The sequence below is a fragment of the Anoplophora glabripennis genome, unplaced genomic scaffold, assembly GCF_000390285.2.
Source record: "Anoplophora glabripennis isolate ALB-LARVAE unplaced genomic scaffold, Agla_2.0 scaffold984, whole genome shotgun sequence".
Lineage (NCBI taxonomy): Eukaryota > Metazoa > Arthropoda > Insecta > Coleoptera > Cerambycidae > Anoplophora > Anoplophora glabripennis.
In genome coordinates this window covers 85,729-91,728 of record NW_019417061.1, presented here as the reverse complement: position 1 = coordinate 91,728, position 6,000 = coordinate 85,729, and the positions used below count along the sequence as shown (strand labels likewise).

Genomic DNA, 6,000 nt, shown 5'->3' with positions numbered 1-6,000 from the left:
ATTTTAAATTCTAATTTTTTTAATAATTAATTAATTAGTCATTACTAACTACAGTTACTAACAATCACTAAAATTTAAATATAATAATAATAATAATAATAATAATAATAATAATAATATGTAATAATAATAATAATAAAGAATTATGTATTTTAACACATTCGAACAATCAATAATTAAAGTGTTGAAATCTTAAAATTTCTCAAAATTTACTATCTGCCAAAGTGCGACTTCACCAAAGCCATATTCTTGATTATCAACATACATTTGCTGGTACAACCAACCAATCTAGCAAAATAGTGGCTCTTCAAAAGAAAACAATGGCACTAAACTCCTTAGATTGACCAAGTACTACGAAGGACTATTCCGAAAAGGCGAATTAATAATCCCATTTTGTGTGTGACATTTTGTAAAATAATAAAAACTTAAATAATAATTCAGGTGTTGAGGGGTGAGCAAAGTCGAAGTAAGCCATGTCATGAATATTTTATGTAATGTATTACACAGTAAATCATTGGTTATTTTGACGTCATGGTAAGTAATGTAATCATACAAGCAAAATTATATTAAGCATGTAATTTTACACTGTATATTTTATCCAAAACGTAAATTTACGTTATCGATATATGTATATTTACGTAATCTAAAGTGTACTTTTACTTTAAAAAACAGGAAAACTACATAGTATTTTTAACACGAAAAAAATATAGGCATTATTATTTTGAAATAATTTTAGAAATATCTTTTCTTTACAATTTTAATATTTTTCGAGTACAGTACAGGTTACGAGGTATTTAAGTGAAGGGAAAATAACATTAAATAAATTAAAGTAGTAATTATAGTAAAAACACAAAGGATTAAGAATAATACATTTCAAAATTACAACGTAAAAGGTAAGAATACATCGCAAAAAGAATATATGCGTGTAATTTTACACAATGTATCATGAATGTTCAATTAATTTACTTTTTTTGTGTATAAAAACCAATGCTATGTGAATTTCCATAATTTTTATCAGTCTACATTTCTTCCTCTGACATGACGTTAAAAGCAGGCACCATAATGCTGGTGTAAAATTTGAAGAAGTAAGTTTGAGCATAGAACAATTTCAAAAATACTAACTGAAATATTATAAAAATGATGATAATGCTTTTATTTCGGATACACTGTAGGTATCATTTTCTGCTACAATCCATCCTTGTTTAGTATTTAATGTAATCTTTGCAATTATATACCAGTCATCCTAATTCGTTGAAAAAATTTGCTGCTGGCTTACGCAATTATTTAGGATGATCTCATGGATAAATTTTAAATAGAATATAAATTAACATGATTGACTTAATAATTATTTCTATCTGCTTCAAAAACGTATCTTCGGGCTTCGGAGTGAGATCGTCTGGTCAAGTAATATTTTTTTTATAATTACAGTAATTACACACTATATAACGTAACCTGGGTTATTTCCAAAGTGATAAATAGTAACCACAAGGTTCGGTGGAAATATGTAAAATAAATATCTAGAATGGGTGTGAATTAAAATGCAAGTGTACATAAAGTAATCCAGGCCATTTCAGCGAAAATTTGATACCGAAAAATTCCAAGAATTTACATTTTAATGAATCATGTTTTTGCAGGCTTCTACATTTGACATTGACACTTAGCATCAAATTTTTCATTTATCATAAAGTTTTTCTCAAATGACTGCGTAAAACTATACAAGAGTATATTGAATAAACAAAATTAGGTTAGAGAATTCCTAAAAAGGCAAGGAAAAAATTGTGTTGATTTTCTTTCCTTTGTTAAAAAGCAGTTTGGAGTTAGATTAGCAAAAAATGTGAATTTAAAAATTTAAATACACAGAAAGTACTGCTAGTATACAAATTAAATATAAAAACTTCATAATTTGCATTGATTTAAATTGTGATATTGGCGGTCTTTTCGTTGTTGCCAGAAATAAAATCGATAAAATTCTACTCATAAAAACAATGGCACACGTTCTTAAGAAAAATTTTCGTAAAATTAATTAAAAACAAGGCTACTACATAACTTGAGGGATATTTTTTTAAAATTAATACATTGCAATAACTTTTCCTCCGGTTAAACGGTTTTCTGTCAAATTTAGTATGGTTGGTAATAAGCTACATCTGTAAATGAAAAAATCACCCTTATTGACAGGAAATTGGCCTAAACTTTCTTGTTTGAGATTTTCCGAATGATTGTAGAAAAACGCTCTAAGCAGTGAAAAACGTCCCGACGCAGAAACCAACTAAAAGGATGTCACATTTTCGAGACGCTGAAATGGTTAGTCGCGAAAATCAGGCAGGAACCGCGCTGAACCGAAACATGCAAGAAAGAAACCAGCGGAGAAGCTTCCACCAGCGATCGAACGTCTACCCTGGGAATTGGCAGTTCAATAACCCTGGCCAGTGCCTGCAGCACAATCACAACTTTTCTATATGCAAATGTTTACAACCACCATCTATTGTTAATCATATTCGAACATCCTCAAAAAGTCAACAATAAAGTATGAAATTATAAAAATTCCATATCTGAATTATATTTTCTCAGAAAAAATAGCCACACGAGCTTAAAGCTCGCACAACTCCTCAAGCTCCCCCCTAGATCAGTCCTACCTATGGCGTAGACCCCCAAATAACATATAAACTAAATTGCCCTTTAAAATCAGTGTAAAATTTATACAGTGCGTTTCCGGACTTAATTTAGTGCATTATCGACATCCACAGCTAGCTGGACAGCCTAAACTAGCTATTCCGCGACATGGCGCCCAATGTGAGGCTCAATAAGCCAATGCTTGCTGATTAGTAGGTATCGAATCTGAAACATGTTTACTTATTTTTTGCAATAATAAAATATATAACAACTAAAAAATAAGAGTTTTTTAAAATTAGTAGGTACTTATTGTGATTTTTTTGTCCTAATTTAAAACTTTAAAACAATTTTATTACCGTTGAATATAAAAGGTTAGTTAATATTTTTATTAAAATGTACTCGTCTTATTTTCTCAAATCTGCGGAAATTACTTATGCAGTGTTGAATCGATTTTATACAACGTTGATTTGGTAGGAATTGGTTTAACATTTTTCTTTAATTTTTAGCTAAATAAAGAATTAAACTTTAATTTAATTTAATAATTAAAATTAACCTTATATTAACTGAAAAACGTCTTTATTTGTTATTCAAATAGTCACGTTGTGAAATACTCTCACGCGTTGAAATATTTGCAAATAGAATTATTTTCCAAAATATTGGCAAAAATACACTTACTTTATTTTATCAAATTAATGGAAATAATCATAGATTCACGTCACTAATGTGGATTACTTTTTAAATATTCTTTAGAGTAACTGAAATACACAAGCCAAGTATGAGGTATATATCAAGAAAAACTATAGTTTCCTTTCAACTTTTACCACTGAAAACTTAAACTTAGGTAGGCTTTATGGTATTCTTTTCTGCTGTACAGATTAAAGCGCATTAAAACGGTAGTAAAATAATAAATAACCGCTGAAATAAATCTGTTGAGCGAGAAGATTTTAATTACGTTTAAGTAAGTAATACGCAAATAAAGACTGTTTACTTCTCAACCTGTCTGTGTACCTAATATATACGTCTTTAGAAATCACATACTACGTCTGGTTTTCTTACCCATGTTTGGTTTATTCATTTATTTGATGTGGCAGCCCAGTGTACTCACCTGAAAAAGAAAATACTTATTAAATACAGGCATTAAGATTAATAATGTTATTTTCTGCATCTTCCAAAAAAAAGAAACAGCAACTGGAATTCACATAAACCACTTCTAGTGTATTCCACTTTGAACAGCATCATCCATTCTCATATTTTAGAAGGTGGTGAAGTATTTTGTATTTTGTATGTTAATATATTTTATATAATCTAAGTTGTATAGAGACGGTTGCAGAGCAACAAAAACAAAAAAGTTGTTGTTGAAAAATAAAAATTAAAAATGATGACATATTCTAAATTCTATTAATCTAATTGTGTAGTTGTACCATAGTCAGGAAATAAAGGAAATTATTCAATCAGCACAAGAGTTTATACAGTCCACTCTATCGATTAACAGAAGGTTCGGAATATTTATTTATTTTTTTTACATGAAGTACCTATACTCCGCGGTCGAAATTATAGAGGGTGACTCAGACATAATATAAAAACACTATTACCATAATGCGTATAAAATATAAAATGATTTTTATACGGTTCAATATTATTTATCTTTGTGCCGCTCGCTACGCACATCGATAGAATCTATAATCGTCTATAGACTGAGTTACATTGAACGTCGATCTATATTCTATCTCTGTCTTTTGCACGTGTTAGGGAATAGGGAAATGATTTTTTAGTGGGTGTAAACGGACTTGATTTGTCCGTCCTGAGAAACGTCATAGCATAAGCGTAGACGAGGGGTCTAATTCCATGCCTATAATAAATTTATAAATTAAAAAAAACACAACTGGGACGTTTTAAAATGCTGTAATAATTAAAATGAATCAAAGTGCCGGTTATAGCAAACCGTAAAAAAATATTAGATGTTATGTTCTATTATCTTTTTTTTAATATTTTTTATATTTTGTTGCCTTTTACGCAGACACGCCAATGGATTTTCGTTCCCGGCACGCTTAATTCCCCTTACTAGTCCAAAAGCTAGCGATGAGTCACTCTCTATAATTTCGACCGCGGAGTATAGTCGATGATATTTACCTTACCACTTCAGGTTTATCTATCCCAATTTTATGATCTATTGGACTCAAAAAGTTTGCCAAAATTTTGAAAACCCTATGGTTCTTTAAATCACAGAATTCTGTTCAAAAGCTTTTGAGTAATCAGGAAATTGAAGTGGAAACAAAAAATAATTTGGTTTTCATCGAGTACTACATAGGTATTGAACAAAATGAAAAATGAAAATTCACCCATGCGTTCTAAAATATGAGGGCGGTGCTGTTCAAAATGAAACATTGTAGGCTTCTCTTTAAATGGGATAACTTGTAAATTTGAAATCTGTATTTAATTTAAAAATATGTGAAATGGTTGCTTTAGTAGTTTTTTCTAGATAAAATTTTTTCAACAATGCGGATATTTCAATCTGTAACTGCACCGTTGTCATGCGTACCCGAGTGCTTAGCGTTTAATATTAAATTTAAAATATTATTATTTAATTAGTATTAAAAAGAAATGTTACAATTAGGTTCCATGTATGAGGAACTATCCTCAAAAGCAAGTTGTTCAAGAAAAAAACATGAAGGTGTTACAGTTTTATATAGAACACTCCGTATATCGAACAATTTTTTGAAACATTTGAATTTAACTGTTATCGGTTTTCTGTTATTTAAATTTCATTTAAATTTAATAATAATGACATGAAGTTATAGATATTAATTACATTTAGAAGTCACATATGTAATGTTCAATGGTCAACTTGCATATATTTTTTAAATGTCTAGAAATAATTTGTGATGTCATTTAGTGCGATTGATAATCGTGAAGATGAACGACAAGAACAAGAATCGCGAAACAACCAAATTCAGTTTTGTTTCGAGTCTCTCCGCATGCTTTTCTTTAGATTAGTTTCCGTCTCGTTAGCATGGGAATTGTAGACTAGACGGCAGACGACTAAGAGGAAGGTTATGTTCTTGGTAGCGTTAAGTGACGTCACAAAACGTTCTTGATCACTTAACAGTATTTAAAATTTTACATAATTTTAAACATATACAATTAATTTGGAACATTAAACAAATAAATTTTTATAACACTGCTTTTATTAGATACAAATTTATGCAGTTATAAAGAAAATAAATTTTATTGCAAGTTGTCTATTGTGAGCGATTATTGACGGTAAGCCCTGTTCACTTATTTTAAATAATTTGTCTTAATTAAAAACCTTTAAAAGTTCGGACATAGGCATACATAAATGCTACTTATGCATGCACAATTTTAAACTCATATTCACTTCACATATGTATA

General features: G+C 29.5%; 1 protein-coding gene across 1 annotated transcript in view; it reads right to left on the bottom strand.

Moving 5' to 3' along the window:
* Positions 1–6,000, bottom strand: part of LOC108915110 (bone morphogenetic protein receptor type-1B) — a 72,004-nt gene that overhangs the window by 28,271 nt on the left and 37,733 nt on the right. The window lies entirely within an intron of this gene.